We start from the raw sequence: 27681 nt of genomic DNA, 5'->3' as shown, positions 1-27681 counted from the left end.
TTACCTATTTTCTTTACGCCTCAAATCCTTCTTCTCTGAAATGGAGATTCTCATGGCATCTCCTTCGTGGGGTTCTTGTGATGATTACATGCACAATATTCTTAGCCCAATGGCTGTGCCATGATAATGGGTCAATAAAGTTTACATGGCAGCTTTCTGAGCAGAGGGAAGATTGGCAGGAAGGGAAAGCTTGTCCTTTTCCCATCCAGTGTTGCTCAGGACCTCGAATTAGAGGCTGCAGAAATTTATGACAGCATTTCCAAGAAGGAAAAGGTGATTTTTGAAGTGCCTAACTTAACATTGCCTTTACTATTGTTTCACCATTCAAAAAATCTATTTTCCATATAATTTCAAGTTCCTCCAGGGTACAGACAGGGTTGTATGATCTTGGTGGTTCCTACCCCGGGCAGGCATCCAAAGCATTCTTGTTGCTGGGGGTGGGGGTGAGGGTGAGATGGGAACAGAGGACAAAGGAGCCAGGGTGAATAGTAGCATTCAAGCCTCCCTGCGAGCAAGTAATGGTCTGGAGGAGGGATTATCGCTATACATTGGTGGTGGTGATGAGTAGTGAGTAAAGAAACTGAATGTGGGACTGAATTGAATTGAATATATATGGCTTCTGAGGGGCAGGAGACAACATGGGGGAAACCTTCAGAGTTCTATAATGCTTAGACATGAGGAGGGAAGGAAAGAGAGGGCACCTTAATCAGGTTTTCCTTCTTAGAAAAAAGGGCAAAATGGTGGCAGCACCCACAGTCAAAATGGAACTTGAAGGAGAAGCATGAGTTAGAAGGAATGTGACCAGTTTGTTTGGCCTCCACTCTATCCACTCTTGGATGCCCAGGGTCTGCACATTGTAAATACGAAAACATTTTCAGAATGCAGCAAGTGCAGGTGCAGAATTGTTCTTCAAGGAACAATTTTAGTTTCCATGAAATTCAAGTAATGTAAATATATTTACAGCCTATTTCGTACCTGGCAAAAAAGTTCAATACTTGTAATTATAATAGTTATCACTTCCTTAGCTCTTCATATATTCTAGGGTTTGGGCCAGGTACTTTATAAACATCATTTATAGTCCTCAAGCTACACTGAAAATTGAGTATTGTGATGCCGGTTTTATACAGCAGAGACCTGTGATGAAGGAAGTTGCCCAAGGCCACATAGTCAATAAAGGGAAAGAGGATGAAATTGAGCCACATCTGTCTGACACCAAAGCTTGTGCATGCAGCCACATCTGGCTGCTGATGCCTGCAAATTCACCACTTTGATCTTTTGATCTAGAATCTGTACTGAGATTTCCTTAATACTTGTATTTTATGCCACTGATGCATGGTCTTCCTGACTTCTCTGTCATTATTTCTTCCATCTATTTTGGACCTCTCATTTAAGCAGTTGAATCTAGAAGTCTTCTTTTTGAACCTGAGCAGGAAAACGTGAATAGAATAAGACAGATGACGGTGCCATATCTGTACATATTTTTTCTGGTTCCTGGATTGTGCTGGACTTTTCTAGGGACAGAGAAAGGGGTTCCCAGTTGTATGATGATGAGAAACAAAAAAGCCAATCTGACATACAAATCTCTTTTTTGTAAAAAGTTTTCTGTAAGAATCGGTCAAACTTGGCTATAACTCTCTTAGATTCTGATGCTGATGATCTATATACACAAAGCTTATCCAGGAGTGCTAATTCAAGAGTTCACTGTCAGTAATCAAAACATTTAACTGGAAGTAGTCTGCAGGATAAGAGGAAGGTTCTAGGAAATGTGAAATAATACTCAGGAGGTCAGTTAGGAGAGAGGTGAGAGAAAGACTGAGCAGGAGAAGCTTCTGGGAAGGGCACACCATAGTACATGCCATCTGCCCAGGTGACAGCCCAAAGCATGGGCTTCCAGAAGGAAAAGAAGTACAGAGAGTGGGTAGGGGTACTGAAGACAGGCTCTCCGCCAGCCAGCCCCACCCTCTACTCCTATACCCCCAACCTCTTTCCTATTACGAACTGTTTCTCTTTGATGAGTTTAACCAGAGTCCAGCTAGAAATGAAACCAAGGGAGCAGAAAAAGCCAGAGGAATGAGAAGGAGCAAGAAGAACTTGCAGCCTCTCTGCAGCCATACTGTCTTAATAGCTCTTTGAACTTGCAAGAACACTTCCAATATGTACATTCTAATATACAAATCCTGAAATACGTGAAAGACCTCAGTAGCAAGGAGAAGGGGACATGATTTTGCAGAGTGTAGATGAATAATAATGAAAGCCACCAGAGCAGTGCCACAAAGTGTGAGAGCTTACAAATGGACGTGCAGTAATAACAAGGTGCTAGGGATATAATATCAATGGAGTAAGGGGGACTGTGAGCTTTATCACATGTGAGTCCACCCAGAGTAATACAAGATGGCTATGAAAAGATCAGGACCATAGACAATGTGGATCTGCAGACAAGAATCTTTTTTGTCTTTCTGGATTTCAACAGATCAGCTGGACAGTCCTGAGAGGCACAGAAAAAGATAAATAGAAGGTCCAGGTTGGACCCTCCATCCCGAATCCCGAACTTATGGCCCATCACTGATGAACAACACCCTTTTTTCTTTGAGTGAACCAGACCTGGAATGCCCAGACTAAAGAGAAGAAATGACCTTAATTTTTATAAAGAGACCGAGGAAGGATAAAATCACAGATAGCCTAATGGACTCATTTAATTGTAAGACAATTTACATTATTAAGAGTGTCTTTCTTATTATTATCTCAAATACTTCCCAATATGGATTGAACCCACATAGATTTAGGTAACGCTAATTCAAAAGGAACAGTTACAACTCTTGTCTTTGAGATAATCTTCCTATTATGAGAAGGGAAAAAATAGAAAACATCAGTGTTTCCTACAAAGTCTTATTTTTACCTGGTCCTATGTTTGTATTTCTAGTTAAGTGAAGGCTTTCAGTGAGAGAAAGGTCTCAGGGCCTGTTAGATTAATTTTTTTCATTTTCTGTTTCTCTCCACTAGCTCCATGAGGGAAGGGATTTTGTTTTGCTGTGTTGTGTTTACTGCCAAATTCTAGGAGTCTAGAAATAGTGCCTCACACATAATAGACATTCAGTAAGGAAATAATGAATTGGACTTGCAATGTCATCTAGTCACTCTCCCTACCTCCCATTTACTCTTCTACAATCCACCCTCAACTCTGAAGACAGAGTGTTCTTTCCAAACCAGGAATCTTGATAACAGGCCTCTCCTTTCTCAAACTTCTCAAAGAATGCATATGATCTAGAATAAAGTCTTTATTCTTCAAGAAGCTATTCATGGGCCTCTGTGATCTGGCACCTTCAGTTTCCAAATTCACCTGCCATAGTCTTGTGCCTCCTGCACCAGGACTGTGCTCTTCCTACCAATTCCCTTCTTCTCTTGGCAAACTCTTACTTGTCCTTCAAGACTCAGAAAGAGTGTCACTCCTTCTGGGAAGTCTTCTCAGACTAACCTCAACTCTGGGTTATTTACTTTGGCACTATCTAATGCTTCTATCAACATGTTCATAATACATTGGGATGATAGACTTGTATGTTTGTGTTCCCTACTACTGTGTTCCCTAAACTTACCTCTGGGTCAGGTGCTGTGGCTTCATCACTACTGTATTTCCAGCTCCAGAAAACGTGTTTGCCACAAAATCAACACTCAATAAATATTTAGGAATAGGAACCCTGAAAAGGGACTGTGGAATTAGCAGCATCACAAAGTTTTTAATCAAATGTTCATTTTGGCTTATAAATCTTGATGTTGTTTTAAAAAAAACACACTGAGGATTTTTCCAAGTTTTATCTATTAAGTTCTACAAGGTACACAGTGTACTTTCAGAAAGCATTAGTTCTCATTTTTTTTTTATTGTGGTAAGAAACATATAAAATTTACTATTTTAACCATGTCAAAGTGTGCAATTCAGTGGTGTTACATCACATAATGTTGTGCAACCATCAGCATTTCCCACTTCACGAACTTGTTCATCATCCCAAACAGAAAAGCTGTCCCCCTTCAGTAATAACTCCCCATTCCCTCTGCTCCCAGCCAATGGCAACCTCTCTTTTAGTTTCTAGCTCTATGGACTTTTCTATTCTAGGGACCTCAGGTAGGTGGAATCCTACCACGTGTGGCCTTTGTGTCTGGCTACTTTCCCTCAGCATAACATTTTCAAGGTTCATGCATTCTGTAGCATGTGTCACAATTTCAGCCCTTTTAAGACTGAATAACATCCCGTTGTATGGCTATACCACATTTTGCTCATCTATTCCTCTATTGATAGACATTTGTGTTGTTTCCACATTTTGGCTATTGTGAATAATATTGCTGTCAACATGGGTGTAGTACAAGTCTCTGTTTGAGTCCCTGCTTTCCCTAATTCTTTTGGATATACACCTAAGAATGGAATTGCTGGATCATAAGGTATTTCCGTTTAGCTTTTTGAGGAAATGCCAAACTATTTTCCTCAGTGGCTGGGACATTTTACCTTCCCACCAGTAATGTACAGGGTTCCAATTTCTACACATCCTCACCAACACTTGTTATTTGCCATTTTTAATAATGGCCATCTAGTGGGGATGAATTAGTGGCATTCCGTTGGCCCCAAAATTCAAGTTTTTGCCATATTTATATTTTCAACTTTGAGAATGAAATGTAAGTGATAAATAGCTATGCTTAAGTTGTGAAATATTATAAATTCACTATTATTTATGAAACTCTGTCCTCCAGCCTAGGTACAGTTTTGAACAAAGTAAAGATATAATACACAAGTAGAAAGTAGGGGGTGGGGGAGGATGATGATATTCTCATAACCTGCCCATTCAACAATGTGAGTTAATAACCTTCACAATGCAGTCCACGGGCACTTCTGAAAACATATTTAATTGACAAATGTATGAAGCAGGACCATTCTAGTAATGGTTTCCAGTTGAAATTGCTTCCATATTTTGCATTAGCTTGAGCATTTTTATGATTTCAAGGATGGAAAAAAGCTTACAGAAAACCACATATATGCAAATGCTGTGGATGTTAAAATATGCATAGAAAATGTTGCTTATTTTTATAAAACTTTTTTACAGCATATTAAGGCAAAACCAATGTTATTGCAATATTAAAGTTCAAAGTTTCAGCAATCTATTAAGGCCCCTGGAGGAACATTAGTTACAGCGGGGAACTCCAGCATTTGAGAGGGCTGCCAAGGGCAAGACTGCTCTCTCAGACTTCACGGAGGGAAGCATTTCATATGAGGGATTTCATAAAAGTGACTCTACAGCCCTCTTCCAAGGCAATCAAATACTCAGAATTGATTGATTTTAACTTGACCTTGGTGTCCTAAAATGAGTCAACAAGCTGACAGCGGGATTCCTGTGAGACAAGTAGTAAGAAGAGGACCATCCCTTACGTTACATGCTGGTACCGTATTAAGTCTTCTTCTCTGCAGCTGCAAGATTTAGTGAATTTTGCCATACAGCTATCGAACACAAGCCTCCACTGAACCCCGTGCCCTGTGAGGTAAGCATGGCTGACACTGCCATCGCCAGTTGCGCAAGGCAGACCCCCCAGCCCAGAGATGGAGACTCTCGGCCCCCTGGTTCACAAAGCTGCTCACCAGATGGGCAGGTGGTAGAGGAGCAGATGCAAAGGCTCTGCAGAGAGACAGACTGAAGTCCAAATCCCAGCCCTGGCATGCTCTCCTTGTTTCCTGGGAAAGACTCCTTCCGTTCTTTCAGCCTCAGTTTCATCTCCATAAAATGGCGTTAAGAGCATCTATCTCGTAGGGTTCTTTTAAGACTAAATATTCATTCTGTTTATTCTGAGCAATTCTGTTACATTTCTCCCATCCACGTCCTGGTCAGACATTAATCAATCACAGCACGCTTTCACAGAGTGGAGAGCAACCTTGGAATCCTTCTCAGGCTAGCGTTCTGGGCTTCTATACCAACTGAACAGAAGAGGTAGGTGACAAGAGGGGGACTTGTCACCCTGGGCCTCAGAGCTACGTTCACTGAAGCCTGTGTTGCTCTTTTCATCCATCCCTCAGGAACACTCTATCAGCTTACATGCAAGTCTGAGTCACTTGGTAGTCTGAGACTTTTGCTTAGACCTCCCACTTCCTCCTTCCTCCTCTCCACTGCTCTCTACTGCTAAGGTGACCTATTCCCGTGTGTCTGCGACACGATCCCTGAGTCTGCAAGAGGCAAACAGAGGAGAAGTTAAACAGTTAAATGGAAAAGAAGAGTGAGATAGGAAAAAATATCCAGACCAACATGGGTCTTTGTTATTTGTTTTCTATTTTTCTGGTTCTTCTGACATTTTTCATGTGAGGAGTTATGCCAAGTACCGGCATTCATTGAAATAGTCAAATCCCTCAGTCTGAAGGTTAGCTGTTTTACCAGTATTTGTAGAAAAAACCCAGAGGCACTGCTGTGTTCAAGGTCACCCCGTGAGACATAAATGAAAGTGGCAGACAGCTTGAGTTGGGCATCTTGATGAAGTAGAGGTTATAAAAATGGATTGTTGCATTTTAACCTCCAAATAATTTTTTGAAGTAGTCAACTCTTCTTTTAGACTTTAATCTCATGATCAAAGAACATACCTTTTCTTACTACTTCAGAAGTGAAGTTTCATTTTTCCTGAGTTACACTGGGAAAAAAACATGAGTTCTTATTTGCCCTAATGGTAAACAAAGGAAATGCTATCCTCCCTGATCTCTCAGGCTCCAAAGTGGCTGAAAGGATTTTACTGAAACTGTGAAACAAAACAAAAACAGCTATCCCATTGGGTTTACCAAATATTTGTTAGCAACTGGCTTAAAAATCTTTATTTGGAACTCTTCTTGCCTCGGAATGTTTCCTGACTTAGAATCGGTGTTCGGATTATGAACAGTTTCCTTATTCAACCCTTACACGTGCTCTGGCAACTTTAAGCTTACACCCATGCTTTGTGTCTTACTGTCTCCAAGATTCATTTGTCGTAAGAACTTGTCCTGGGGCACATTTCCTCCAGGGGCTCCCCAGATAAGACACAGATGAAAAGTGAATACAGTGTCATCTTGAAGCCTAGACATAATTAATCAGGTCTACTTCTTAATACCTAGAGGTTGAGGTAAAGAGCAGGGGAGACACAGTGTACTATATTGTAAGCCCTCCATAAATGGCTATAGATGCAGACTACGAGGGCAGGCACTGACACTACTCCATTTGAGGGTCTCAGTGGATTCATGCCAACGGAAGACCCTAAGAAGCCCCTCCTGACCCTGAGACTACCCACTGGGCTGCGGAACCCGATCACGGCTGTTCTCTATGAGTACCATTTGGCTCTTGCTCTACAGAGAACACATCACTCCAGGGATAAGGAGCATGTTTTAAAAGTTTCATTCCTGTGTCTGAAATGTCTTCGTGAGTCGAAGGAACATTTACAGATAAAAACAGACATTTGTTTCTCAATAGTCACAGTTCAAAATGGCATGTACAAGTCTCCCTGCGGTCATTTTTGAAACTTAAAAAGCTTTTCATGTTGCTTTTTAAGCAGAAAAGCAACTGAAAATGAAGGAAAGCATTTAGCATTCCAAAATAGTGAACTGAGTGTTGGCACCCGTAATCAAATAACCCAGTCCGCAGTGACTGGAGGCCGAGTCTGGGAACTGGTAAAAGACCCACTTTGCAGATAGGCCTTGATTCTGGTTATCACGGGGGAGGACTCTGGGGAAAATGAGGAAAGACAAGTTTATCTTTAGCATTTCCTGCACTGTGGCACAGTGGAAAAGAACACGGGCTTTGGAATCCAACAGATCTGTGTTTTCATTTTAGCTCTACCACTAATTAGCTGAGGGCCCTGGATAATTATTTTAAGCCCCTAAACCTCCATTTCTTCAGAGCTAATGGAAGGAACTCTGATACCTACTTTGCAATCTTTGTGTGAAATAAGATATGGGATAAACGACAGTACTAGCACATAAAAGGTACACAATGGGTGGCCATTCCCTTCCTTGCCCTCTCCCCACCTCCACAGCCACTGAGAGCCCACTCATGGCAGCCTTCCTGGGCCTTACCGAGCGGAACTGTAGGATGGCATTCCCAAGAGAGTTTACTGCACGGTGGTTTAACTGTGTCCTCGGATCCTTGTCTCTGAGAGCGAGGCTAACCCAAACTCTCCACTGTTATACCCTTATACAGAGCTCGTGGATCATCAAAATGGGTGCCCATGGGTTGACCTCTCACTCCCGCCAACTAAGTGTAACATTTTACTAGAGCCTTCACAAAAAGTGTCTTAATCCAAAGAACTGGCTGCAATGGGGGGAAATTCAGGCAAAGCAGGGAGTTAGATTAAGAATGACGTGTATGGGGTCACTGTTCAGTATTCATCTTTCAAAGCACAGACACGAGATCCTCCCTTCTACTTCCACACACAGGGCTGAGCTCTGGTGTCAGCACTGTGATGTTTATGGTGCCCTAATGGCAGAATAGTAAGACTAGTGACCAAGGGTTTGCAGTGCCTCTTCTGGAGGTCTCCCTGACTCTAGGCCTCTGCTTACCCTAGGCTCTTGAAGTTGCAATACTTAAGTCCAGCCAGGAGCTAGGAATATTCCAGATTTCTAGGAGGGCCAATAAGGACCCTCCACCTAAGGAATTTTCAGTCTCTGTATCCCTCTGGTCCAGCAGCTGGCCCTGCTCTGGTCTTATACCAGACTGGCCTCTGGTGCTGGCCTTCTCCTCTGTTCTGCCCTGAAGCTCCACCCTGCCCCCACTTTCAGTAACCAAGTTCCTGTTTGGTGGCTCCATGATGAACTCCAATCCTCCTTGTTTGATGTTCCTCTAAGGTTATCATCTCAATTCCCTTCCACCCAGACCAGCCTTGGGTTAGCCTCGCTCTCAGAACTTAGAGCCCAAGGTTCTGTCCTTGACTTCCATCCCACCAATAAAGAGCATACTTGGTTGAGGGAGGTGCTGAGTCATCAATGTCAATGAAACCACGGGCCTGGCAGATTTAAGTAAGAAGTACCTTCTCCTACTAGAAAAATGTACACTAAAGATTGAAAAGGCAGAAGAACCAATGGTGAAAAGCTTTAGTATTGGTATCAGACAGATCTGGAGTTAAAGCTGTGAATGAATTAGATAGAGCCCTACCAGTGTCAGCGATATCCTTACCTTACTCCTGCTCTGATTGCCTCATCTCAAAACTCGGAGTAGTAATATTTATCTTACAGGGTTATTGCAAGTGTGAAATCACAAATGAAGATAATCGGCACCCTGCCAGACACAGTAAATGCTCAAAAAAAATCAAGATGTTTCCATTAGTGGTAGCATTATGGTTATTTAGGGATAGGCATGCATGAACCCCAAAGAGGAGATATCTGCCAGTCAACAGTGATATGTCCACAAATGGAGATGGCAAAGGTCAGACAGCTTGTATTCTTAAATACACATAGCCTCTGCAGTTTCAGAGGAAAACTGGGAACTCAGGTAACATAAAGGCACTCTAGTGGCCACATCGATGGAAAACTGCCGTGCATGCAAGGAGGCTGACTCTCAGCAACCACAGATGTTTCCTTAGAAATGGAGAGGTAGCAAGACCAGAGCCAGGGATAAAGGTTTTGCTTTGGGATGAACCTAACACACACACACGCACACGCACACACACACACGTAGAAAGGACATTTGAGATATTTGAAAATGCCTAACATTTCAGGTTAGTTCTCAACTGTATTTTGGAAGAATACCACCTAACTTCCAGAATTTAAGTTGTTTGGCACTTTTTTTTTTTTTTTTTAAAGTAGGCTTCATGCCCAGCATGGAGCCCAATGCAGGCTTAAACTCAGGAGATCAAGACCTGAGGTGAGATCATGAGTTGGACACTTAACCCACTGAGCTATCCAGGGGCCTCTTGTTTGGCACTTCTAATCCCAGCTATTTATTTTCTGTATTTTATAATGATTTATCTTATATCTTAGGGCCTTGGGGACCCGGGAAGGGACTGCCCCTCTCAGTGTTAGCTAATTCTTAGAGATAACAACCTGCCCACCAAGGTACATGCCTTGCATATGCAAACCAACCACCCACCTGCTTCCTTTTATCAAGCCCTGCAATCCCGGATACTATCTCTCTGCTTTCAGTCACCCCAGGGTCAGGTACCAGACAATAAGAAACCACCCATTAGCCCAGAGTCTGTAAAATTCTTCCAACTATCCAATCCTAAGCCTGTTCAGCAGTTTACCCTGCCTCCCCCATCCCTGACCACAGCAGCCATGATGAAGTCTTATACCCATGTTTTTCCCTCTCTCCTTTTGCCTCCTGACCAACCCTGCCACTTCCCCACTAGCTCTGTGTGGGTGTGGCATACCCCTACCTCTTGAGAACTCTTAACAGACTCTATCTTTCCATGGTAATTGTCTCCTCATCTGTTAGCCTCGCCAGACCTAAATAAAAACAAAATCCCAGGTACATTTTTAAACAACCCCAAATAAGAGAAATTCATATTCAAACGTGTCCAGCTTCTGGCTGGATCATCTTGGGCAAGAATCTCAACCACTCAGAGCCTTAATTTCCTCATCCATAAAACTGAAATAACTTCTTATCTCATGCATCCATGGGGAGGATTCATGCACATGAAAGCACCCATTGTCGTCAACACTTAACTGATGTTTGTCTCCCCGCATTTGTTCACGCACCCCTCCATTCATTGCTCTCCACCTGTAACCTATAAACACAGTTCAGTTACCACCTTTCCCCCACCCCGCTAGTTAGTTCTGTGGTAGATTCTGACATCTTTCCAGATGTGTCTGGCTGCCGAGTGCTGCCGTAAAATCTGGCTCTCCTTTTCACTCTTTGTGACCATGCTGGGTCCCCTTCCCTTGAGTCCTTCGCTAGATTTCTGCCACAGCCGCCCGAAAGCCTGCAGTTTTGGAAAAGGCCAGTCTCCCTGGTTCCGCTGACATCTATCAACCTTATCAAGCAATTTTGTCTGCAAAAGGGCAGTCAAAAACCTGCCACGCAGAGAAGAGATCACATTTTTTTGGCAGATAATTCGTAAGATAAACATCTGAACGCCGCAGATGATTTGTATTGCACTGCAGGCTTGGTCGATGTCTTACCTCCTGCCCCCCTCTAATTAAGGAATGGGGGCTGATAAATGCTGAAGTAGAGTGAGATTTCCTGAAGCCAGAGAGCCAAGGCTCCCACTTAACTGAAATCACCAAGAGGATGAACAGAAAGAAGGAAGATGATCAGATCAACGACGTAGCGAACAGCTTCAGGGTGGCCGCAAGTCTGACACAGAGGGCAGGAAGAAGCAACTGCAAGAGAAGCAGCCAGTCCTGCATTTGTACTTGTATTCGTGGGGAACAAGGCTAAGGAGGGAATGAAGCCCTCGCCAAGAACTGTGCAACAGCAGCTGGTGCCCCCTCCCCCCGCCCCGGTCGGGCGCAGACATGGGGGACACTGGCCTGGGATAGCCCGGACTGGCTCTTCGGCGCAGGCAGTCCTGCCCACAGGGAGGCTGCTCTTTTTACAGACACAGACGATTCCACTGCATTCTTGTGAAGGTCATTTGAAATTGGATTATTAAAGAATTTCATCGACTCTTGAAGAGCGTTATCAGTTACAGCATTTCTGTGCTTCGGTCTCCTGCTTGAAAGAGTAAGCAGGAATGTTTCAAAGCACAGGCTCTGAGGGGCGCCTGGGTGGCTCATTCAGTTAAGCATCCGACTCTTGGTTTCCGCTTAGGTCATGATCTCGCGGTTGTGGGATCTAGCCCTGCATCAGGCTCTGCAGTCAGTGTGGAGTCTGCTTCAGATTCTTTCTCCCTCTGTCCCTCCCCACGTGCATGTATGCTCTCTCTAAGATGAATAAATAAATCTTTTTTTTTTTTTTTTTTTAAAGCACAGGCTCTGAAAGAAGATTAAGCAGGTTGCAACCCTGGCTTTGCTATTTGTTCTCTGTGTGAACTTGAGTAAGTGGCCTGATTTCTTGACTCCTCAGAACTCTCCCTGCAAAAACAAATAAAATAATAATGCCTGCCTTGCTGGGTTGTTGTAGGGGTTAGAGGAGGTCTGTAGACAAACCTCTTAGCACAAGGTCTGGTTCATAGTAAGTGCTCAATAAATATTATTAATATTTGCCCAGCCTCTTCAGGTTCCTGTCTTCAGCAAACCTGAAGTCTCTGCTACCCAGGCAAGACTTTCTCTCGGTATGGGTGAGTCCGTTAACTTTAATGGTGGTTGTTGAGGCTGACTAGGCAATTCCTATGACCTGGTAGCAAGTTTGTGCAGGGATGTTACGGTGTTTAATGTTATAGTTCTAATACCACACCATATGTGACATTGATATTTCAGATCTTGGGTCAGAATCTGCAAATTATTCTTCTATGGAGTTATCAGACTCTTGGATTGACTTACGAGTGCTGTATGGATTCTGTACCTTGCCTTAGTAATTATTACCTAATTAACAATGTACTGAACTGTTTTTGCTTTTTTTTTTTTTCCAGTTTCTTAGTATGGACACAGCATAGAATTTCTCCACACAAATTCATTAAATGTTTCGATGACAAGCTTGAGGGCTGAGGGCCTTCGTATTTTTTATTTACTTTTTTGTTCTCTGTGGAAACAGTCCCCCTATTATGCAACTTGCATGAGGGCTGCTGCAAATAACCACGCCTCTCACCACCATCCAACTCAATATAAGATATTCCTTTGCACCGGCCTTCATATATGCCTCTCTGAGCTATGCAAATATTCAGAAAAATCAGGTGAAATCCTCTCTGACTGTAAGGAATTCTATATACTGTAGGGTTTCAGTCTTGGAACACGGTTCTTGAATTTCCCCAATAATCATACCAAAAAGTTCCTAAAAAGTCTTATTACTTTTTTTTTTAAAGATTTTATTTATTTATTTGAGAGAGAGAATGAGAGAGAGAGAGCACATGAGAGGGGGTAGGGTCAGAGGGAGAAGCAGACCCCCTGCCGAGCAAGGAGCCCGATATGGGACTCGATCCCGGGACTCCAGGATCATGACCTGAGCCGAAGGCAGTCGCCCAACCGACTGAGCCACCCAGGCGCCCTATTACTTTTTTTTTAAAGTTCTATTCCTTTCCTGCTTTTTCAGGTCCCTGAAGATCAACAATTTTGCCATCTATGCAGTACTCACTCTGCATACTTTTTGCTGTTGGAAAACACATCCACTGTTAATTAGTTTGGGACAACAGTCTTTAAGCACCAACCTAGTCAAATAAAATCCACTATGTATTTGTGAATAAGAACTCCAGGATCTGGGGAGCAGACAGAATCAGGGGGTCAGGGCCTATAGTGAGCCAGGGCTAGGCTCCCATGTTGGGTGGCTAATTGTATAAGAAAACCAGGCATCACCAATGCCAAGTTAAGAGAGGGCAAGAGGGCTGGGTTTGCTGGGTGAACTGGCTTTCGTCTATAATGAAGACCTTTGTGCTCAGTGGCCAAGTTCCATTCATTAACATACTTTGAACACTAGAGAGCTGTGTATTGTAAGGTACTATCAGGGCTATTTTAATGCCGATATCATGACTTTATTGTTAATTGTTAACATTTTACCACATCTGAGCTTTTTCTCTTTTTTATTTATATTTAATTATCAAAAGTGTGTGAAAGAAGATAGCTGATAAAATACCTCGCTGCTAAACATTTCAGTTTATATATCCTAAGAATACGAACATTTTTTTCTAGCTAGATACTATAATCTTACCCAGTAAATCAACATTTATTCTACATTATTTAATGTGCTCTCCACATTTAAATTCCCTCAATCACACCCTAGATAGGTTTTATAAGCAGTTTTGTTTGTTTTAAACCCAGGATCCAATCAAGTTATCACACTGCATTTGCTTATGTTTCTTTAGTCTCTTATTTTAACCTGGAAAATCCCCATTTACTCCTACCTTTTTTCCTTTTCATGACATTGACTTTTTTTGGAGTTGAAGGACTGTCTTGCAGTGTCTCATATTCTGTATTTGTCTGACTCCTTATAATTACACTACTTTTAAATGTTTTAAGAAAAAATACTAGTATAAAGTGACATAGTGTATGTTTTACTGCTTCACGTGAGGAACATAAAATGTCAGCCTGTCCCTCCACTTACAACTATGATAACTTTAAGACTGGATTTTGCTAAACTATCTTAGGGAATATTCTAGGGAGCTACCAAGACTTTTGGCCATTCCTTTCGCACACTGCCTTCCATAGGTCTCCACTGAAGACACACCCAAGCTGACAAAGCTGGGGACTAAGTGAGACCATCAAAGAATGAAAAGTAAGGGTAATGCTGGAGAAACTTCCCTTATAGCCTGAACCAAACCACCCAGGAGAAAGCTTGACTGGCATCCTATTGAGAATAGCACACGTTAGGACTTATCCCCATAATACTAGATTCCTCCTGTAAAGATGACAGGTGACATACTGGCTGGTTCCCAGTTCTGGACAGAACTAGGTGGGCAAAGATATGCCTGCTGCAGCATTACTAACATTTGTTTTTGGTCTTTAAAACATTTATATGTCAATCAACAATTACAGCAACCAGACGACTAAATGGCAGAGATCAAATCTATAAACAAAGGCACCAGTTGACATTCTGCGGGTCACTAAGGCAAACATACAACCCATTCAGTGCCAGTGATGCAAATGTGTCATTCCAACTACTTAGCAAGCTTGTCATTTTATGGATCCCAAAGCTCAGCCTGGTAAAACTTGCCAGAACCCTTTTCTCTTAAGCTTATTCAGGAGGGCAGGCCCAGAGAGTTTTTCTCACTCTGCATAGAACATTGACATGGAATCCAAGAAGAAAGGCTCAAATGGTCTACTTTCATCTTCCTGGCAAAAGATGTACAAAAAGAACATTTCACTACCCTGGAGAGAATCCATCAGGAAAGATTTGGACAAAGCATGATATTCAGGTTCTATGAATGTGCGTAGAAGACAGGGTTTTGACTCCCTTGGTTCTAATGGACAAATGGGGAATAGGCACAGCTGTCTGTCTTCCTCCAACTTAGCATTCCCAGAGGCTCCTAAGGGTGTCAAATCTGATTAGGAGGAACCCAAGGGAAACACTAAGTAAGAAAGGGCTGCATTAACAGTTTCACCGAGTGCAAAGGTAATTCTGCACTTTGAAGTTGTATTAGCTTCCTATTGCTGCTGTAACACATTATCACTCATTTAGTTGCTTGAAGCAAGATAAATTTTTTCTCTTACAGATCTGGAGGTCAAAATTGCACAATGAATTTCATTGAGCCAAAGCTAAGGCGTCAACAGGGCTGGTTCATTCTGGAGGATCTGGGGGGAGAATCCATTTCCTGGCTTTTTTCAGCTTTTAGTGGCCACTTCCTCTGTCTTCAAAGCACATTATTCCAGTGTGTGCTTCCTTCATTAACTCATCTTCTTCTCTTCCACAGTCAAACTCCTATGCTGCCGAACACTTAAGATTCTATCTAAGCCCCTACTCAGATAATTCAGAATAATCTTTCCATTTCGATAGCCTCACGTCCTCATATCTGCAAAGTCCCTTGTGCCACCAACAGTTACATGCACAGATTGTGGGGATGAGGGTGTGGACGTCTCAGGACCTTACGAACAATATATGTACCTTTTACCCATATGTGTTGTTGGGTTCTCACGATAATTTTTATGGTAGCTGATTATCAACTTCATTTTTATGTGAGGAAATAGGAACTCAGAGAGGTTACGTGACTTACGTTCAGGAAACCAATAGAACTTAGATTTCAATCTGTTTTTTCATCCACTGCTCTTTCCTACTAACTCTCAGGGAAAAGGCAGGAAAATGTCATGAGATATAAGGATTTCTAGTAGTCTGGTGTATCGGTCCAGGTCCAGTCAGGAAACAGAATCCACACCTTAAACAGACAGAATTTACTGTAAAGGATTGTTAACTGGATACAGGCAGTCTTTGCTTTGTGTGCTAATGTGGGACTGTAAAAATGATTGTGCAAGCTGCAATCATGCAAAAAAAATTTAATAATCAAAGAGAAAAATTATAATTGTTCTAGGAGCTTTAGAAATTTTTGTCAAAATATTAAAAACTCTTGTCGGTTATAAATGTGTAAGGAAATGGAAAACAATAAAACTAACGCTTATTTAGTACAGTATAAAGTGTTAGAAACATAGAGATATAATGTGGTTTAAATTTTTCGTAAAAACCAAGAATGACTTGAATAGCACTTGCTTCTTTTTGTCTTATAATTTAATACACCGTGCAAACATCTTTTCTGTGCCTTGAATGACTGATACTTGGTACATGAACTATGAATCATCTACATTTCTAGAACCCTATTAATTTTCTATAGAATTAAATTAGCCTAGCTCTTAATGAGCTATTATCAGTGGAGAGGATGTTTCTTCTCAAAGGGAACATTTTCTGTTAGACAGACATCCACAGTCCAAGCAGAAACTACTCATGGCATCTTTAGATCCAAGCATGACAGAACCACTGATCTAACCTGATTTTGACCAGGGAGAAAAGTCAGAGTGGTACTCATCTTCTCCAACTCCAGACTGCACCAAAAGCACCATGTGGTCACATTCCCAACAGGAAGAGAAGACGATGATGACAATTTCAGAAAGAAGAAAAAGAAGTAGCGGAATTACCTCTGTGTTCCCACGGGCAAAGAAAGCCACAAGGTTAACTTTTCCCAACAGTTATAAACCCAGGGCTTTGCAGTTTCTAGACCAAGTCCCACAGTGTCTGCGGCAAAGTCAGAAATAGAAGCCAGGTGTCGGCGCTCAGGTTAGCGCGGCCATCCTTCTGCTCCTCGGTGACGCGGAGTCGTCCCTGCCGTTTGCTGCTCCCAGTGCTGTGGCTGTCACATCAGGAAGCTGCGTGGTAATATGCTAACATGCACTGGTTCTGCTGGACTCGACTCCTGTGGACACGGGGAAAGCTCTGCATGCTGCCCAGCGTGTCTCCTATGCCGTGTGTGTTACAGGAACTGCGCAGGCGCCTCACATTTACCACCACTCCAGGGTCATTTTTGTCAATGTAGATGCCCCTGTAATCAGAATAACTGTAGACCAGAACCTGTTCCCAAAGTGCCAGATCAGGCTTCTCCGGACTCAGACATTCCGGACGTTTGGGTCCTGAACAGATGCTCTTGCTGCACAGTTTGTTACATCAAAGGTAAAGAGCACAGAATGAAACAGCCTGCCATGTCGGGCTTTCAGGAAGAGATTTCTCATAGCCGCTGACAGGCAGTGATAATTCAGAAAGAGGGCATGGTGATGGAACCTCAATGTCTGCTTCGTCCTCCTGGAATGACGATCACTATTGAATGAACACTCTGACAGCATTTTCCATTTTCCATGTGCTTCCCTACTTTTCACACTAAATGCTGGACACTGCTCTGTATTATTTCCATCATGGTAACTCTCTCAAGAGTTAAGAAGTTTGATTTTTAGAACAGGCAACAGTTGGAGGCAATTGGATCTGGTTTTGCACCTCAGTAATCTCTTGGGTAGAAGTAACCAGAGTAAATCCTAGCTCTTTGCCTTCTCATCAAGACCCCCCCCACACATGCTTTCTCTCGGAAACCTTCCTTCTGTATCCTGATAACTTTTCCTTCTTAATTATATATATGAGTTGCTCACTAATTTTGCTATCTGTGCTGGGCTGCATCCTGACTTTAGTCTAAGGGTTCCACAGGGCAGAAATTATATTTTAAACTTCTTTGTGTACATCTAGCACAGTCCTGGGCATGTGACAGATGCCCCAGAAGCTCTTGGTGACAAGTGATGGATTGCTGGCGTCCTTGAAATTCCCGTAATTATCTCTCAATCCCCTTCACCAAGTTCCCATATTATATTTTTGTAGTTACTTCACATATTTTTTTTATTTACTTAGCGTATGTGCTCCACTGCAAATGTTTCTCTGCAATTTTGGACATTCATTGCTTACAGTTTTGTAAAGTATGTCCTTAATCTATCTACTGTTCTCCAAAATACATAAACTCCGTGAAAGGAAAAAAAAACCCTCTTCTTTATAACACCAAAAATGACCAGTGCTTGTGATGCAGTGGTAATTAAAAAAATTATTATAGTGAATGATGGGATTATTTCTGAGTCATCCTAAAGTGGAAACTTGACCAATAAGAGATGGGACAGCCTACCCATTGCTATTTTTTTTCCTGTGGATATCTGATGGCCTTCTATGAGTTACTCGGCTGGAGAAAGAGTGCCCAGGTTCTCAGACCCATCTCTTCCTAGAGAATCCATGTACGGCTATTAAAACACATACACATCTGCACGCATGAAGAACATCTACATTACGAGGGACAAATTCTAAAGTTTCTTCAGGGGACTAAAACCTATAGAATCTATAATGTTCTTTCCAGATTTCTAAACCATTTAATGTCACTGGTGCACAGTATTAATACCAATAAAAATGCATGTATCATTGTATAGGTTTTTAAAAAAATATTCCCATATAATCTGACAGTGGTGATGTTTTCATGAGCCTTCCATTTAAAATGAGTAGATTCTAAGCAGCCAGACAATACTCCAAATTTCTGTAAGACATCTGTCAACCATTTCAAATGAAGGGCAATTTTCAAGTTATTCCCCCCCCCCAACTTTGTTTTTTGTTTGGAATTTTGTTTTGAAGTATTTTGGTGTGTGGATGGGGGCTGGGGAAGATGCCTGCTGAAAATGAATTTAAAATAGAGTTGGGCTATTTTCTCTGGCAAAATTTCATTTGGGTAAGGTCAGTGAATAGCACCTGCTTGTCTTGAGAATTTGCATGAGCAGTACAGTTATGGATTTATTCCATACCTAATGTCAACACATTGTCTCAAAAAAACGCCCATAGGGAGGGCTCCTCATCATTTGTCATCTGGGGTCTGTCTGCTCTTCTGGCTACTCTGGAAGGCCATCTGTCCACTTAATAAAACCAGTATATCTCTTGGGTCTGTTCAGTGATGCCTACAAGCAATTTAGCTTTTTTATAGACTTTCCCAGTGTCTGTCCTTTACAAGCACACCGTGTGCTCTGCAGACAATGTCCCTCTGCTATTTTCTACTATCTCTACTCCAAGTCTTAGGAAGTGTTCATAAGGCCTTAGTATGTGTGAACATAAACATTTCAAATGTATAGTAATTAACAGTGGGTGGAAGGTACAAGATTGTGTTACTGGTCAAGTATGTTGAAAGCAGAGTCTGTACTTTGTGTTCTTCTGTTCTTAATATGAACAAGACTTGGGGTGGGGTGGAGGTTGGCTATGGAGCAAGTAACTGGTTCCAAGGACACTACACAAAGCCTGACTGTATGAGCCTCTTCGAACTCCCTGCAAACACCCTTCCTCTGAGGCTGGACTGCAACCTGTCTTCATGGCCCAACATGAGGCCCATATTTATTCAACAACATTAATCAAGTATTCATTGGTCACCTGCCATGTGCTGGACGGTAAGATAAGCATTGGGGAGATAGTGAAAAATAAGACAAATTTTCTGGCCTCAGGGAACTTACATTCTGGTGGGAAATGTAAAAAAACAGAACAACAAATCAACCAATAAATAAGAACAGCAGGTAGTACGGGCACCTCCTCTTCTCTCCCGCTGCTTTCCAATTCCCCTTGGCATTCACCTCTACACACAGAGGGCTATTTCCTGCCAACGCTTGTGACTCTGCCTGAGGGCTTTTTTTTCCTTCTTCTTCTACTTTTTTTTTTTTTTAATGGTCAGGAGACCGTGCTTGGCCCATGCACGAGCAAGCTGGCAGGGCTGGAGTGTTAAAACTGCTTCATCAATGCCGGGTTGGAATCAATGCACAAATATGCCAGCTTCCTTGCCATTCAGGTAGGACAACTCTGCGACATGTTTTACACCACTGTCAGGAAAAACTGTGAGAGATTTTGTAATGGGCAAAGAGATAATTGGATGTTTCTTCAAGGGAATGCTAGGTGTGGTCTTGTGACCCTTGGCTTTGTCTATTCTATAAGGGTATGCTCCTTGAATATCTTTGACCAGATATTCCATCCATCTACAGAGACAGAAGTTAACTTCTAGAGCACTGATGGCAAAGCACATGTTTCCTGCTCAGGACAAAGTCAATGGATTCTGTCCAGCAGAGAGTAAGTCAAATTTTCATTTCAACTTCAAACATCTCACTGATTCCCTTAATAATTGATGAGTTGGACAAAACCTTTGATACACGTTCATTTTACATTTGCATGAGAGGCATGATTTTGCCTTTTGAAAAATTTCCTTCGATACTATCCTCCAGAGTTCCTTAGCACAACTAAGCTCCTTGTGGCTTCCTTCCTTTTCCTGTCTCACTTCTTCATTCTTTATTCCTGTTTCCTGTGATTACATCCTAAAGAAAAAGCTTCTTTTTCTCAGGTCAGCTTTGGGGGGATCCAAGACAACAAGTAAATCCTACTCCCTGCCTGCCTGAAGTAACAGACCCATCACCTCCCTGACTTTTTTTCCTAGAATACCTACACTGTTCTGTGAACCACTTTGGGTAAAAAGGGAAAAGAACATGCTGGTTACTTCAGAGACTGAGGTAAAGAGACAGAAAAGGTAGGAAGGGAAGGAGGGTACAGCAGTGAGAAGTCAAAACATGGAGGGCCTCATGAAGGAATCCCTCCTCAATCTTTTTTGAAGTTACTCAAGTCAAAGCATGCTTAGATGTGAATCAATCTTTGACTTTGAAGGGGCAGAGCTTTATATCTGCAGATGCTACAGGGACAGAACCGAAACTGCAGGCATACAGAGACAGAGAGAAAGATAAAGAAAGAAACTTCATTTGGGAGCCACAAGGTAAGTACAGTGAAAATCTTTAAGAATAGGAAGGTCCTAACTAACAGAAGTATGGCCCTCTAATTGGTTTGTGTGCATGAATTTGTCTTTTCCAATAAACTTTAAGATGCCAGAACTGGGCTATTTTACATCTTATTCTGTCCCTTTTGAAGAATTAGCATAAAGTGATGCCCCCTAGTCCTTGTTGAATTATATCATACAATTAGAAATCAAGAGTGAGTGGTATAAATACACCAGATTAATACAGACACACTAACAGGGAAACACCATCAATATATAGAGTCTACAATGTAATACTGGGCAACAATTTGATATGTCCCAAGATAAAGGTAGAGAAAAAAAGGTAGACTGATTTTGCCATGCAAATGAGGTCACCTTTAGATGATTCATGTGGAGACTCTACAGACTCCAGGATTTTCTAAAAAACTCTATGTCAGTATTCCATGGATGGAGACAAAAGGGGAGCCTGGCAGACAGGAATGTGATAAATGCCTAGCAAAGCCAACCTGCCTAAAGAGTGTCTGTCTTCTTATTTGTTAAGGCAGGCAGCAGTACCAATCCAATTTATTTAAGAAATTAACCAATATTAAGTCAAACACAAAGAGGCTGCAATCATGGTTTACCTCTTTTGAACTGAAATAGCATCTGCCATACATCTGTTTTACTCAGGCCCTGCTTGTGATATTGATGAATCATTCCTGAGTTGGAATTTCTCCCAAGATTGAACACTTCGGAGCCCAGACTCTTTTTGCCTTGGAATAAAAGGCTGACTAGAGAGAAACAAAAACCTTTGAAGGAGCTTATTCTTAACACTCTTCTCAGTAGGATGAAACATCCCCAGCAAGAGAGTAACATGTTGGCTTAGAAACCTGGGTATTCCTACCATGGATTTAAAGATTCAGAACTACCACTTGTAGGAAACCTTGAAAATCTGAGTAAAGGCATGTTCTACAGATTAATGGATGAGTAATAAAAGGCAAAATGAGCTGGGTTCTCTTTTTCAGTTGGGTTGTACTTTATCGTGGATCTCTACTTAGGAATCTCAAGAAAACACCTGGGCAAGACAGTATACCACAATTTACAGTAACATATGCTAGTTTCAGTTTCAAGAGAGCTTCCTTTTTCTGGTGGATACTGTCTGAAAATTAAGTGATGGGTTAGAAAACACAAGTCGGCAGGCCAATCAAAAACTTTAAGACTTGGAGAAAGAAGAATAGCTTAAACCACCAGCTCCTAGGTCAGAACCTAGCACAAAGTAAGGTCCAATTAATCTTTGCTGAATGGTTGACAAGCACACCCTTGAATTTGTTAGCCAGGGATCATAGGCATTCTAACCTGATATAAGGTCATTGTAATGCAGTCCCTGGACTAGCATATACAGAGGAAACATTTGGAAAACAGCCAGCTTCATTGCCAAATAAAGACCCATCCTTCCCAGCAGGGGAAAGATCACTCTTCTCTCATCAGGCTCTCTCACACTCTGGCCTTTCTTCTGTTCCTTAAATAGCCATGCTCTTCTTGCCTCTGGATTTTTGCATATGCTATTCCCACTGCCTTGAATTTTATCCCACCCCCAGTTCAAGATTTGGTTTGAGTGTCACTCCTTTGAGAAACCCCTGACCTTGTTGCCTAAGACAAATCTCCCCACTCTATACTCTCATAGCACTGAGTACCTCTCCCTTGGAGCACTTAGCACAGTTGTGACTTTGATGTTTCGGATATTATTTGATGTATGCCCTTTTCCTATAGTAGCTGAAACTGTGCCTGCTCTTCTTCCCCACTGTATCGCTGGCCCCCAGCATGGTGCCTAACACTTAGAAGATACACAAACACTTGTGAAGTAAATGGTTCAATCAGGTTTCCCATAAAGTTGTCCACCCTGGTGTTGCCTTGACACCCTTAAAATCTCCCCAGACTTTGTCTTCCAAGTTCCATCCCTCTTTTTTTGCAACTGTTCACTTCTGTAGACTCTTCACTTGGGGTTTCTCCAAAACTTTTTGCCCAAATGTTCTCTGGCCTCCTGACTTCCTTGTCTCTACCATGAGCATAATTTCTCCTTTGCTTAAGGAAATGGAGTTTGGGGCCAGTAGTGATTGCCTAGGTCAAATATTCATCAGGCTTTGAATTTAAGTTATGGACAATTCAGAGCCTTACAAATACCAGTAATTTCTGTCCCCTCACCAACCCAGCCCTCTGGTCTGAGATCCCAGTGATGGCCCAAGAAGAAACATCCTCCCAGGAAAGCTAGCTTCAAATTCATCCTTTTTTTTTTTTTTATGTCTCTTTGAGTTGCTCTTGAGGCCATTAATGCCTCTGATTTGGTTTTAAGAATCATAACAGAGAAGATCATTTATAGTGTTTTTCCTAAGAACTCTGAGGGCCCTTACCTGGCACTGAAGTGAGAAAGTGTCACTTCCATTTAATTTAAAATTTAAATCTGTGCCATGTGCAAGTAGAGAAATACAAAAGGTTGGGTCCATCTAATTCCCTTGATGTGTGCACAAAAGCATAAGCACTGAGAATTGCCAGTCAGAGGCCAGGCTTCCAGGGAGAAGGCAGGGACACAACTTTCCCATTTGTAGGTAAACCTTCCCTTTGAAACTTGCCCTAAATTCTGCATATGGGTAATCTCACTTCCTAAGGGCCTTCTAAATGGTTGCTGCTTAGTATCAATAAGCAGCAAAAGGCAGAAAGATCTACCAGAACTTTGTTGCTGCAAGAGCAGGTCTGGCCAACTTAAGTTGCTGTGAAGAAAAGCTATAGGTCCTTCCTAAGCATCAGTATCCAAATCTTCGTGCCTTCTGATATTTTCCTTAGGCAACCAGAATGGAATTTCTTATCGCTCCCCCAACCCCTCACAGGGTTAGGTTCTTATGGAATAGGGGATTATTAAGAGGAGGAGGAACATGACTACTGTATCCATGAAAAAGGCCATTCTTTCACTCAGCAGTCCAGTAGAACTACATTACATCAACTTGACTTGGAGACAGCATGGAAGTTGGGAAGACGGCATTCTTATGGATTAACAACCCCCTTTTCACAAAAGGCAGAATAAATAGCAACAGAATTAGCTGACTGTAGTTGGAAATTTTTCCCCCTATTTTAATATCTTAAAGTCCATATTTAGCAAGGAATGATGAAATATTTAATCACTTCTTTTTAAGTGTTTGATTTGTTCATTCTATTTTTTAGTAGATCATCAGTTACACAGCTCCATGACTAGATACAGGGAAAAGGCTTCATTCTACCTCGGCTCCCATCTGTCCACTTGTCACTTCTCTCTGATTTCTCTGATTACTTTCTAAAGACATCATTTAGTTTATCCCTCTACCTCTCATATTTCCTACTGCCTATAAAAAGGAAGGGATTTACTAGATTTAGGGACACAGTGCATTCCACATGACATAATTTATTTCTTATTTCATAGCAAATGGATTGCCTCACCATTCGTGAAGCTAGATTGAGCATCAGTAACATTCCAATACTTCTATTGCTAGGTTCTCTCCTGTGAGTAATATGGGGCATTTTGGGGGCACCACACCAATGTCTAGTACCTCATCAACCATTCAGCTGATGATCTCAACCTCAAGACCTTTGGGACATGATGGTAGATGGAAAAAACCCATCTTGACTGAAAAGCAATTATTTATTCTGCCTGAATCAAAAATTTCTTTTGTGGTTATACCATGATGATTTCCTAAACCTATTCTTCTTTTTATATCTATCAATTGCCATTCTTCTGTAAGGTAGGGCTGTCTCCCTATCAAATGCAACTATTTGGTAAACTTGAAATATAGTTTCTCCTGGAGAAGCAGGATAAGTGCTTAATTTTTTCTTTCAATTTACCAGTTGTCAAAGTGGAATTGGTCCAACAGTCCCCTCAAATGGTGACCAATATATATATTTGCCTTTCTCTTGAGCATTCTTATAGACTCATGGATTTTCATAGATTCAATGGCAGTTACAAACGCTGTTCTTTCTGATGCTTAAATTGTCATATCTTTGGCCAGTTGGAGCCTCAACAAGCTGAATTCTGTGTCATTTGATAGGATCCCAATAATCCATGAAAGTTTTTTTGCTCATCACCTTGTGTTGAGAAGGTGATGAGAAATGAGAAATCAGTTATTTCTTAAAGAATCTAGACTCTTTTGGGTGGGGGGGGGCAAAGATATTAAAAACCAAATTATGGGTGTGAGGAGTGTGTATGCTCACAAGGAGACCTTTTTTCTAGGCAATTTTGGTGCTAAATAATAAATAACAGTTTTTTAAAAAATACTAGTTCATACTGATTTTCCTAATTTATTTTTAATATATTATTTTTACTTAACTTCTTTGATTTTATAACTAAAATTTTCTTTCACACTAGGAAATTTAACTCTAACAATATTAATATAATTCATTTTGTTTATAAAGGAACAGAGAAAATCATTTCAAAGTAGTAATACCAGTGCTATTAAAATAAAACTCTTGAGGGGCACCTGGGTGGTTCAGTCAGTTAAGCTGCTGCCTTCGGCTCAGGTCATGATCCCAGGATCCTGGGATCGAGCCCTGCATCAGGCTCCCTGCTCGGCGGAGAGCCTGCTTCTCCTTCTCCCTCTGCCTGCTGCTCCCCTTGCTGTGCTCTCTATCTCTGTCAAATGAATAAAAGAAGTAACAAAATCTTTAAAATAAAACTCTTGAGTATAGTTTAAAATTTATTTGTGGTATGGAGTTTCATAAAAAAAATTAAAAATAGAATAACCACACGATCCAGTAATTCCACTACTGGGTGTTTACCCGAAGAAAACAAAAACACTAATTCGAAAAGATATATGTACCCTATGTCTGTGGCATTATTTACAATAGCTAAGATGTGGAAACAACGCAAGTGTCCACCCACAGATAAATGGATAAAGAAGATGTGATACATACACACACACACACACACAGGAATATTACTCAGCCATAGAAAGAGTGAAATCTTGCCATTTGCAACAACATTGATGGACCTAGAGGGTATAATGCTAAATAAAATAAGAGAAAGACAAATCCTGTATGATCTCAGTCCCCAATTAAATTAAATTCCAGTGGAATTTAAGAAACAGTACAAAAAATAAAGGAAAAAGCAGACAAACAAACAGATTTTTAAATACAGAAAACAAACAGGTAGTTGCCAGAGAGAAGGTGGGTGGTGGGATGAGTAAAACAAATAAAGGAGACAAAATAAATTTATTTGTGGTTTTTGTATACAGAATATATCCCACTAAAATTATACTCTCAGCCCCATTTTCCTCTGTCCTCTATAATAATCATTTTTAGTAAATATTTGTTTATACTGCCAAAGAATAAAGAATTCACCGGAGAGAGCTGTGTTCCAAAATATTTGTTTTAATTATAAGCAAATACATATATAAGTTCTTATCATCTACTTCCTTACACAAACAGTGGCACCCTACATAGCCGTTCTGTCCCTAGCATCTTTAACATACTATGGCCTGGAGAGATCTCACCATTTTAGCACAGAGCAATCTAATCTGTTTCATTCTTTTTTATTTTTTTTTAATGGCTGCATTTTACGACATTCTGAGAATGTACAATACCTTACTCAACCAAACACCCTATTGAAGTCACTTGTGTGGCTTCCCACCTTTAGCTATTGCAAACAGTGTCACAATGAATAATCTTCTCTATCTTTCATTTTGCACGTGTACAGAGGAATCTGTAGGCAAGACTCTTAGCAGTGAGACTCCTGAAGCAAAGAGCAAAGGCATCTGTAATTTTGATAAATCGTACTAAATCTTCCTCCCTCAAGGTTTTTCAGGTTATTTCAGTTTTGCACTTCCACCAGCAGTGTATTATAGTGCCTACTTCCCAGTAGTCTCACCAAGACAGCATGCTGTTTGGGAGTATTTTCCCTTAAGCTTGTAAGTATCAAATGCTATCTCAGTGTTAATCTTCATTTCACTTATTATGAATGAGATTGAGCATCTTTTTATTTTCGTTTTGTTTTCAGGCCACTCATAGCTCCTTGTGTGTGTATGTGTTACCTGTTCAGGCTCACTTATTTTTATTTTCACTAGAATTGTTCACTTTGATTTCTAGATGTTCTTTGTGCAACTAGAGAGATTAGCCATTCCCCTGTGATATGAATTACAAATATTTTTCTGAGTTTTGACTTTGCTTATGGTGTTTGCTTTCATGCTGGATTAAACAAAATAATTTATGTGGTTAAATGTATAATCTTTGTTTTTGTTTTTTTAGTGATTCCAGATTTCTAATTACTCTTAAAGTTGCATAAGCATACTTATTTACAAATCTAATATGTGTTAATAAAATTTGAGAAAAAAGGTTATTTCATGTTTAATTTTTGCCTGGACCTTTATCATCAATATTGCTCCAGAAGTTCTGCGATGTTTTAAAGAAAATCATGTGTAAAACTAACCGTGTAGCTTGCAAGAATAAAGGAGTCAGAGGAGAGCACCGTGTCCCACCAAAGATAATAGAAATAAGCTCAGGTGCCATGCAGGACATAGAGGTTGTCCAGAGAAGGGACAGCAAAATCGGATAGGAGGAGGGTTAACTCCAAATTTAATCATACTCTCCTCCCTTGAGTCCTACAGCCTCATTTTCTCTAGGTTCCCTCATACTTCTCTTTCTAGTCTCTCCTAGATTTTCTAGGCTTTTCCATGAATAATCTTACCCAATCCAAAGACTCCCCAAATTGTATCCCTAGTCCAGATTTGTTTTCATTGATCCAGATCCAATGCTACTTGTCTTCAGAATGGCCCATCTGAAAGTTCCCGCGTACATCAAAATTCTCATGTCAATAAAGTCAACTTCCCACTCTCTCCCTACTTCCTGCTTCTTCTAGATCTTCTCCTTCAGCTTAAAACTACTGCCCTCTATTCCAGTCAC

Source organism: Neomonachus schauinslandi, chromosome 7 (genome assembly GCF_002201575.2).
Source record: "Neomonachus schauinslandi chromosome 7, ASM220157v2, whole genome shotgun sequence".
NCBI classification, from domain to species: Eukaryota; Metazoa; Chordata; class Mammalia; order Carnivora; family Phocidae; genus Neomonachus; species Neomonachus schauinslandi.
This window is presented reverse-complemented; position numbering follows the sequence as displayed.